Below are 12,816 nucleotides of genomic sequence, written 5' to 3' on the forward strand. Positions count from 1 at the left end.
CAGGAAGCAAGAAAATATCCTCCATTTCATCTATTTATCCTACCTGTATGGTGAAAACTGGACAGGGATGATGTAGCATGCATGCTCTTGGCATTTCACTATGGGGTGCCATCAGGCACTTATGTGAAGGTAAAGAGTTGGATGTGGAGCAGGTGAACAGTTCAAAATGACAAAGCAAGCTGGTTAGTTTTAAAGTACAGCAAATCCGACAAGCGTCATTCAATTAACCAAGGACAGAAAAGTATCTTATTGGGGTGAAAAGAACCAATGGGCCCATCAAGGGTTGCATGGCAAGTTTTACATGACACCAGGTAGTCAGGATTGAAGCAACCCATTTTTTGTACTCTGTGTTCTTGTGTTCTGTGGAGTAACCACTCCATCCAATAAATCAGAAGTTTAATCTCTGCTTCCCTTCCCCTCTATCATCATGCTAAAGAAAATTTTATTAAAACCTTTTCATTTTCATTACATACCCAGGGGTTAAAATTTCGAGTCCAGAACTTACTCTCCACCAGTTGCCCCACCCATATCACTGTCATATCACTATAATGGAGTACAGGGGAGGGGGGATATACATTACTGTATACATGTCATATCACTATAATGGAGTAAAGGGGAGGGGGGATATACATTATTGTATACATGTCATATCACTATAATGGAGTACAGGGGAGGGGGGATATACATTACTGTATACATGTCATATCACTATAATGGAGTACGGGGGAGCTGGGATATACATACTGTATACACGTCATATCACTATAATGGAGTATGGGGGAGCTGGGATATACATTACTGTATACATGTCATATCACTATAATGGAGTACAGGGGAGCTGGGATATACATTACTGTATACATGTCATATCACTATAATGGAGTACAGGGGAGGGGGATATACATTACTGTATACATGTCATATCACTATAATGGAGTACAGGGGAGGGGGATATACATTACTGTATACATGTCATATCACTATAATGGAGTACAGGGGAGCTGGGATATACATTACTGTATACATGTCATATCACTATAATGGAGTACAGGGGAGCGGGGATATACATTACTGTATACATGTCATATCACTATAATGGAGTACGGGGGAGCTGGGATATACATTACTGTATACATGTCATATTACTATAATGGAGTACAGGGGAGGGGGGATATACATTACTGTATACATGTCATATTACTATAATGGAGTACAGGGGAGGGGGATATACATTACTGTATACATGTCATATCACTATAATGGAGTACAGGGGAGGGGGGATATACATTACTGTATACATGTCATATCACTATAATGGAGTACAGGGGAGGGGGATATACATTACTGTATACATGTCATATCACTATAATGGCGTACAGGGGAGCTGGGATATACATTACTGTATACATGTCATATCACTATAATGGAGTACAGGGGAGCTGGGATATACATTACTGTATACATGTCATATCACTATAATGGAGTACAGGGGAGGGGGGATATACATTACTGTATACATGTCATATCACTATAATGGAGTACAGGGGAGCTGGTATATACATTACTGTATACATGTCATATCACTATAATGAAGCACAGGGGAGCTGGGATATACATACTGTATACATGTCATATCACTATAATGGAGTACAGGGGAGGGGGGATATACATTACTGTATACACGTCATATCACTATAATGGAGTACAGGGGAGGGGGGATATACATTACTGTATACACGTCATATCACTATAATGGAGTACAGGGGAGCTGGGATATACATTACTGTATACATGTCATATCACTATAATGGAGTACAGGGGAGGGGGGATATACATTACTGTATACATGTCATATCACTATAATGGAGTACAGGGGAGGGGGATATACATTACTGTATACATGTCATATCACTATAATGGAGTACAGGGGAACTGGGATATACATTACTGTATACATGTCATATCACTATAATGGAGTACAGGGGAGGGGGATATACATTACTGTATACATGTCATATCACTATAATGGAGTACAAGGGAGGGGGGATATACATTACTGTATACATGTCATATCACTATAATGGAGTACAGGGGAGGGGGGATATACATTACTATATACACGTCATATCACTATAATGGAGTACAGGGGATATACATTACTGTATACATGTCATATCACTATAATGGAGTACAGGGGAGGGGGATATACATTACTGTATACATGTCATATCACTATAATGGAGTACAGGGGAACTGGGATATACATTACTGTATACATGTCATATCACTATAATGGAGTACAGGGGAGGGGGGATATACATTACTGTATACATGTCATATCACTATAATGGAGTACAGGGGAGGGGGATATACATTACTGTATACATGTCATCACTATAATGTAGTACAGGGGAGCTGGGATATACATTACTGTATACATGTCATATCACTATAATGGAGTACAGGGGAGCTGGGATATACATTACTGTGTACATGTCATATCACTATAATGGAGTACAGGGGAGGGGGATATACATTACTGTATACATGTCATATCACTATAATGGAGTACAGGGGAGGAGGATATACATTACTGTATACATGTCATATCACTATAATGGAGTACAGGGGAGCTGGGATATACATTACTGTATACATGTCATATCACTATAATGGAGTACAGGGGAGGGGGGATATACATTACTGTATACACGTCCTATCACTATAATGGAGTACAGGGGAGGAGGATATACATTACTGTATACATGTCATATTACTATAATGGAGTACAGGGGAGCGGGGATATACATTACTGTATACATGTCATATCACTATAATGGAGTACGGGGGAGCTGGGATATACATTACTGTATACATGTCATATTACTATAATGGAGTACAGGGAAGGGGGATATACATTACTGTATACATGTCATATCACTATAATGGCGTACGGGGAGCTGGGATATACATTACTGTATACATGTCATATCACTATAATGGAGTACAGGGGAGCTGGGATATACATACTGTATACATGTCATATCACTATAATGGAGTACAGGGGAGCTGGGATATACATACTGTATACATGTCATATCACTATAATGGAGTACAGGGGATCTGGGATATACATTACTGTATACATGTCATATCACTATAATGGAGTACAGGGGAGGGGGGATATACATTACTGTATACATGTCATATCACTATAATGGAGTACAGGGGAGCTGGGATATACATTACTGTATACTTGTCATATCACTATAATGAAGTACAGGGGAGGGGGATATACATTACTGTATACACGTCATATCACTATAATGGAGTACAGGGGAGGGGGGATATACATTACTGTATACACGTCATATCACTATAATGGAGTACAGGGGATATACATTACTGTATACATGTCATATCACTATAATGGAGTACAGGGGAGGGGGATATACATTACTGTATACATGTCATATCACTATAATGGAGTACAGGGGAGCTGGGATATACATTACTGTATACATGTCATATTACTATAATGGAGTACAGGGGAGCTGGGATATACATTACCTTATACATGTCATATCACTATAATGGAGTACAGGGGAGGGGGGATATACATTACTGTATACACGTCATATCACTATAATGGAGTACAGGGGATATACATTACTGTATACATGTCATATCACTATAATGGAGTACAGGGAAGGGGGATATACATTACTGTATACATGTCATATCACTATAATGGAGTACAGGGGAACTGGGATATACATTACTGTATACATGTCATATCACTATAATGGAGTACAGGGGAGGGGGGATATACATTACTGTATACATGTCATATCACTATAATGGAGTACAGGGGAGGGGGGATATACATTACTGTATACATGTCATATCCCTATAATGGAGTACAGGGGAGGGGGGATATACATTACTGTATACATGTCATATCACTATAATGGAGTACAGGGGAGGGGGGATATACATTACTATATACACGTCATATCACTATAATGGATTACTGTATACATGTCATATCACTATAATGGAGTACAGGGGAGGGGGATATACATTACTGTATACATGTCATATCACTATAATGGAGTACAGGGGAACTGGGATATACATTACTGTATACATGTCATATCACTATAATGGAGTACAGGGGAGGGGGGATATACATTACTGTATACATGTCATATCACTATAATGGAGTACAGGGGAGGGGGATATACATTACTGTATACATGTCATCACTATAATGTAGTACAGGGGAGCTGGGATATACATTACTGTATACATGTCATATCACTATAATGGAGTACAGGGGAGCTGGGATATACATTACTGTATACATGTCATATCACTATAATGGAGTACAGGGGAGGGGGATATACATTACTGTATACATGTCATATCACTATAATGGAGTACAGGGGAGGAGGATATACATTACTGTATACATGTCATATCACTATAATGGAGTACAGGGGAGCTGGGATATACATTCCTGTATACATGTCATATCACTATAATGGAGTACAGGGGAGGGGGGATATACATTACTGTATACATGTCCTATCACTATAATGGAGTACAGGGGAACTGGGATATACATTACTGTATACATGTCATATCACTATAATGGAGTACAGGGGAGGGGGGATATACATTACTGTATACATGTCATATCACTATAATGGAGTACAGGGGAGGGGGGATATACATTACTGTATACATGTCATATCACTATAATGGAGTACAGGGGAGGGGGGATATACATTACTGTATACATGTCATATCACTATAATGGAGTACAGGGGAGGGGGGATATACATTACTGTATACATGTCATATCACTATAATGGAGTACAGGGGAGGAGGATATACATTACTGTATACATGTCATATCACTATAATGGAGTACAGGGGAGCTGGGATATACATTACTGTATACATGTCATATCACTATAATGGAGTACGGGGGAGCTGGGATATACATTACTGTATACATGTCATATTACTATAATGGAGTACAGGGAAGGGGGATATACATTACTGTATACATGTCATATCACTATAATGGCGTACGGGGAGCTGGGATATACATTACTGTATACATGTCATATCACTATAATGGAGTACAGGGGAGCTGGGATATACATACTGTATACATGTCATATCACTATAATGGAGTACAGGGGAGCTGGGATATACATACTGTATACATGTCATATCACTATAATGGAGTACAGGGGAGGGGGGATATACATTACTGTATACATGTCATATCACTATAATGGAGTACAGGGGAGCTGGGATATACATTACTGTATACTTGTCATATCACTATAATGAAGTACAGGGGAGGGGGATATACATTACTGTATACACGTCATATCACTATAATGGAGTACAGGGGAGGGGGGATATACATTACTGTATACACGTCATATCACTATAATGGAGTACAGGGGATATACATTACTGTATACATGTCATATCACTATAATGGAGTACAGGGGAGGGGGATATACATTACTGTATACATGTCATATCACTATAATGGAGTACAGGGGAGCTGGGATATACATTACTGTATACATGTCATATTACTATAATGGAGTACAGGGGAGCTGGGATATACATTACCTTATACATGTCATATCACTATAATGGAGTACAGGGGAGGGGGATATACATTACTGTATACATGTCATATCACTATAATGGAGTACAGGGGAACTGGGATATACATTACTGTATACATGTCATATCACTATAATGGAGTACAGGGGAGGGGGGATATACATTACTGTATACATGTCATATCACTATAATGGAGTACAGGGGAGGGGGGATATACATTACTGTATACATGTCATATCACTATAATGGAGTACAGGGGAGGGGGGATATACATTACTGTATACATGTCATATCACTATAATGGAGTACAGGGGAGGGGGGATATACATTACTGTATACATGTCATCACTATAATAGAGTACAGGGGAGGGGGGATATACATTACTGTATGCATGTCATATCACTATAATGGAGTACAGGGGAGGGGGGATATACATTACTGTATACATGTCATATCACTATAATGGAGTACAGGGGAGGGGGGATATACATTACTGTATACATGTCATATCACTATAATGGAGTACAGGGGAGGGGGGATATACATTACTGTATACATGTCATCACTATAATGGAGTACAGGGGAGGGGGGATATACATTACTGTATACATGTCATATCACTATAATGGAGTACAGGGGAGGGGGGATATACATTACTGTATACATGTCATATCACTATAATGGAGTACAGGGGAGGGGGGATATACATTACTGTATACATGTCATCACTATAATAGAGTACAGGGGAGGGGGGATATACATTACTGTATGCATGTCATATCACTATAATGGAGTACAGGGGAGGGGGGATATACATTACTGTATACATGTCATATCACTATAATGGAGTAAAGGGGAGGGGGGATATACATTACTGTATACATGTCATCACTATAATGGAGTACAGGGGAGGGGGGATATACATTACTGTATGCATGTCATATCACTATAATGGAGTACAGGGGAGGGGGGATATACATTACTGTATACATGTCATATCACTATAATGGAGTACAGGGGAGGGGGATATACATACTGTATACATATCCTATCACTATAATGGAGTACAGGGGAGCGGGGATATACATTACTGTATACATGTCATATCACTATAATGGAGTACGGGGGAGCTGGGATATACATTACTGTATACATGTCATATTACTATAATGGAGTACAGGGGAGGGGGGATATACATTACTGTATACATGTCATATTACTATAATGGAGTACAGGGGAGGGGGATATACATTACTGTATACATGTCATATCACTATAATGGAGTACAGGGGAGGGGGGATATACATTACTGTATACATGTCATATCACTATAATGGAGTACAGGGGAGGGGGATATACATTACTGTATACATGTCATATCACTATAATGGCGTACGGGGAGCTGGGATATACATTACTGTATACATGTCATATCACTATAATGGAGTACAGGGGAGCTGGGATATACATTACTGTATACATGTCATATCACTATAATGGAGTACAGGGGAGCTGGGATATACATTACTGTATACATGTCATATCACTATAATGGAGTACAGGGGAGGGGGGGATATACATTACTGTATACATGTCATATCACTATAATGGAGTACAGGGGAGCTGGGATATACATTACTGTATACACGTCCTATCACTATAATGAAGCACAGGGGAGGGGGATATACATTACTGTATACACGTCATATCACTATAATGGAGTACAGGGGAGGGGGGATATACATTACTGTATACACGTCATATCACTATAATGGAGTACAGGGGATATACATTACTGTATACATGTCATATCACTATAATGGAGTACAGGGGAGGGGGATATACATTACTGTATACATGTCATATCACTATAATAGAGTACAGGGGAGGGGGATATACATTACTGTATACATGTCATATCACTATAATGGAGTACAGGGGAGCTGGGATATACATTACTGTATACATGTCATATCACTATAATGGAGTACGGGGGAGCTGGGATATACATTACTGTATACACGTCATATCACTATAATGGAGTACAAGGGAGGGGGGATATACATTACTGTATACATGTCATATCACTATAATGGAGTACAGGGGAGGGGGATATACATTACTGTATACATGTCATATCACTATAATGGAGTACAGGGGAGGGGGGATATACATTACTGTATACATGTCATATCACTATAATGGAGTACAGGGGAGGGGGGATATACATTACTATATACACGTCATATCACTATAATGGAGTACAGGGGATATACATTACTGTATACATGTCATATCACTATAATGGAGTACAGGGGAGGGGGATATACATTACTGTATACATGTCATATCACTATAATGGAGTACAGGGGAACTGGGATATACATTACTGTATACATGTCATATCACTATAATGGAGTACAGGGGAGGGGGGATATACATTACTGTATACATGTCATATCACTATAATGGAGTACAGGGGAGGGGGATATACATTACTGTATACATGTCATCACTATAATGTAGTACAGGGGAGCTGGGATATACATTACTGTATACATGTCATATCACTATAATGGAGTACAGGGGAGCTGGGATATACATTACTGTATACATGTCATATCACTATAATGGAGTACAGGGGAGGGGGATATACATTACTGTATACATGTCATATCACTATAATGGAGTACAGGGGAGGGGGATATACATTACTGTATACATGTCATATCACTATAATGGAGTACAGGGGAGGAGGATATACATTACTGTATACATGTCATATCACTATAATGGAGTACAGGGGAGCTGGGATATACATTACTGTATACATGTCATATCACTATAATGGAGTACAGGGGAGCTGGGATATACATTACTGTATACATGTCATATTACTATAATGGAGTACAGGGGAGCGGGGATATACATTACTGTATACATGTCATATCACTATAATGGAGTACGGGGGAGCTGGGATATACATTACTGTATACATGTCATATTACTATAATGGAGTACAGGGAAGGGGGATATACATTACTGTATACATGTCATATCACTATAATGGCGTACGGGGAGCTGGGATATACATTACTGTATACATGTCATATCACTATAATGGAGTACAGGGGAGCTGGGATATACATACTGTATACATGTCATATCACTATAATGGAGTACAGGGGAGCTGGGATATACATACTGTATACATGTCATATCACTATAATGGAGTACAGGGGATCTGGGATATACATTACTGTATACATGTCATATCACTATAATGGAGTACAGGGGAGGGGGGATATACATTACTGTATACATGTCATATCACTATAATGGAGTACAGGGGAGCTGGGATATACATTACTGTATACTTGTCATATCACTATAATGAAGTACAGGGGAGGGGGATATACATTACTGTATACACGTCATATCACTATAATGGAGTACAGGGGAGGGGGGATATACATTACTGTATACACGTCATATCACTATAATGGAGTACAGGGGATATACATTACTGTATACATGTCATATCACTATAATGGAGTACAGGGGAGGGGGATATACATTACTGTATACATGTCATATCACTATAATGGAGTACAGGGGAGCTGGGATATACATTACTGTATACATGTCATATCACTATAATGGAGTACAGGGGAGGGGGGATATACATTACTGTATACATGTCATATTACTATAATGGAGTACAGGGGAGCTGGGATATACATTACCTTATACATGTCATATCACTATAATGGAGTACAGGGGAGGGGGGATATACATTACTGTATACACGTCATATCACTATAATGGAGTACAGGGGAGGGGGGATATACATTACTGTATACATGTCATATCACTATAATGGAGTACAGGGGAGGGGGATATACATTACTGTATACATGTCATATCACTATAATGGAGTACAGGGGAACTGGGATATACATTACTGTATACATGTCATATCACTATAATGGAGTACAGGGGAGGGGGGATATACATTACTGTATACATGTCATATCACTATAATGGAGTACAGGGGAGGGGGGATATACATTACTGTATACATGTCATATCACTATAATGGAGTACAGGGGAGGGGGGATATACATTACTGTATACATGTCATATCACTATAATGGAGTACAGGGGAGGGGGGATATACATTACTGTATACATGTCATCACTATAATGGAGTACAGGGGAGGGGGGATATACATTACTGTATGCATGTCATATCACTATAATGGAGTACAGGGGAGGGGGGATATACATTACTGTATACATGTCATATCACTATAATGGAGTACAGGGGAGGGGGGATATACATTACTGTATACATGTCATATCACTATAATGGAGTAAAGGGGAGGGGGGATATACATTACTGTATACATGTCATCACTATAATGGAGTACAGGGGAGGGGGGATATACATTACTGTATGCATGTCATATCACTATAATGGAGTACAGGGGAGGGGGGATATACATTACTGTATACATGTCATATCACTATAATGGAGTACAGGGGAGGGGGATATACATACTGTATACATATCCTATCACTATAATGGAGTACAGGGGAGCTGGGATATACATTACTGAGTAACCCTGTACTCCATTATAGTGATATGACCTCTCCTGCACCTGTCCCCTCACCGGTGGTGCCGCAGAAGCCGGAAACCGAAAGTTTTAAACTGGAACTCGGCTTCACAATGAGGTTTGGAGCGCAGGTGCAGTCACTCCATGCTTCATCTGTGCTCACTGCTCGCCGCTCTCCAGAGGAATTTCTCCTCGCATTTGGCGAGCGGGCGAACTGCTTTTTCAAGCCCTGCTATATAGGAACCATTCGGGATCTCTCTACAAAATGCAGGTAGATCATGGCTGGTGGGAGGGACATGTTCGTTACATAGCTTCCTGATATTATCACAGCATGAGGACCACCCTCATGACTAAATTTAATTTAAATTCAAAGAATTGAATGTGCGCACATCAGAGAAAATAAGGTGTAAGAGGAAAGGGCTACATGATGCTCCATGTCACCAGTCAGGAAATGATGGTGGCTCTATCTGATCTACTGCAGCTTCAAACGCAAAAGTACTAAAAAGTAATTTAAGTACAGAGGAGGAGTATTTACAGCTATACAAAGCTGAAGGTAAGGCTAGAAATCATTGTTAAAACCCAACCCAGGAAAAATTTTTTCATATTTAATACATAGTTACATTGGTCCAGCTTGCATCAGCGTAACTTTAAATATACCATAGTGGCCATTGCCCCTGGAAGCTGGATGAAGTGGAGGGCATGACATCACCACCCCGCCTGTTCACCTCGTCCCATCAAAGAGCACTTTGCATTCATTCAGAAAAAAACTTGGGGGCCTTGGTCTGTATCATTGTACATTTCTGGAGTATTTTCTGCCTGAGGACTACAGGTTCTGCATACAGCCACCCACAGAAATCAATGGCTGTATGTGTCGGTACGTTGGTGCAAGCCATCAGTACAATGATTGTATGCAACGGTGTAAACACAAGCATGCATACAGAAGTATACAGAAGACACAGTCTGCCTTCAGGGCTATACCCATACCAATGTGCATTAGCCCTTAAACACCTGGGAGGTTTTATTGCTGTCTCTGTCCCTTCTGGATAGATGGACCATATTTGTTAGCCCTAGTGACCATTGTCCCTGAGACAAAAAGTGATGGGAAATCCAAAGTTTTATAGTTGTCAACAGAACTAAAGGTGAGTTGAAATCTTGCAATGAGGACACCTCTTCTGGTGACAACCATCTAAGAGGGGAGTTCAAGTCATTTTGTAGAGATTTTCTCATTTTTTAATTTGTCTCTGAGAACCTTTCCTATTCTATCAAACCAAGATTTGGCTATACATACTAATACATAATATAGCACACCCCCAAAAGAGCCCCTGGTGATAAATGATTCCTTTCTCCAAGATTAGTGCTCACAAAGTCAGGCACACAGTATATTATCTATTCCACTGGCTCAAACAGATCAGTCTAGGAGTGTCTTTTTAGGGTCTATTACAGAAATAAGCTTGGATGGGGTGAAAGGAACATAAGATACCTCAGAATTTACTGGACTGACTTCTCAGAGGACTCTTCTTCACACTGATCTGCACAAAAAGTCTCAGTCAACTCTCTACTAGCTGAAAGGTGCCTATGACTTCTTTTAAAGAACTGAGAACTGCACACAGTCACTAAGGCAGAGCACTCACAATGAGTCATGAACTCACATTGTCACAGGATCATCGGCTGCCACCTTCTGATATCCACTGGGCACTCTTCAGTGATGGAGACACAGACTTACACGACCATATGACAGCTGGACACTCTTCCCCCAACTTCCATCTGGTACTTTTCAGTAAGCTCTCCAGACCCTCAAAAAAACACCCATACCAGACTTTGCAAATAGGGCCCACTTTGCTTAAGCTCCACCTGGGACCTCGATGACTCCTAATCAAAGCCTCCACCAACCTGCCCTCAGGGACAGACCACCCCAGACAGGGACTAGATATGTGATTCACACACTCTGCCCCAGGCCTCAGACTCTGTCTGGGCTCTCCAGCCAACTATTGGACATACCTCCCCAGTGATTGGCTGGATCCCCATAAATATTCCGGCTGCCTCTTTATTCTTTTACCCCAGCAACCTACACTAGCTAGGAGGGTGCTACAATATGCATAAAAAATTGAAAGTCTATAGATGTCTGCGTGTACAACTACAATTCTTTGTAATTTTAACTGTCTTGAAGATTGCATTCAAATCTCAAGAACCCCCTTCCTCCAGAGAGTATGTTGTAAGAATGTAATGTCATGTTGATTGTAAAACCCCATACCCCTGATCCTTTCTCTCTGCAATACCCTTTCCAAGCATCAGCCCAGGAGGCAAAAGGACCAGACTCTTTTTACACTGGCATCTTTAACAGGAAAAACATGGGGGGTAAAGATCATTCTAGAAGGTCACCCCAAATATTCATCTCCTTCCTTGGCCTACATCACTGGCAATAAACTTCCTAGTGATTGGACAAAGCAATATTTAACTAATACAGAAACAAAACCTATCAGAGCTCAGGCTGACCAAAGCCCTATTGCCCACTGAACTTGGACTAGGGACACTCCT

General features: G+C 40.0%; 1 protein-coding gene across 1 annotated transcript in view; it reads right to left on the reverse strand.

Annotated features, from left to right (window-relative positions):
• Positions 1 to 12,816, reverse strand: part of SPON1 (spondin 1) — a 491,275-nt gene that overhangs the window by 113,196 nt on the left and 365,263 nt on the right. The gene's annotated exons all lie outside the window — the stretch shown is intronic.

This window comes from Staurois parvus, unplaced genomic scaffold (genome assembly GCF_062004578.1).
Source record: "Staurois parvus isolate SC_StPar_1 unplaced genomic scaffold, SC_StPar_1.0 ptg000159l, whole genome shotgun sequence".
In the NCBI taxonomy this organism is placed as follows: domain Eukaryota; kingdom Metazoa; phylum Chordata; class Amphibia; order Anura; family Ranidae; genus Staurois; species Staurois parvus.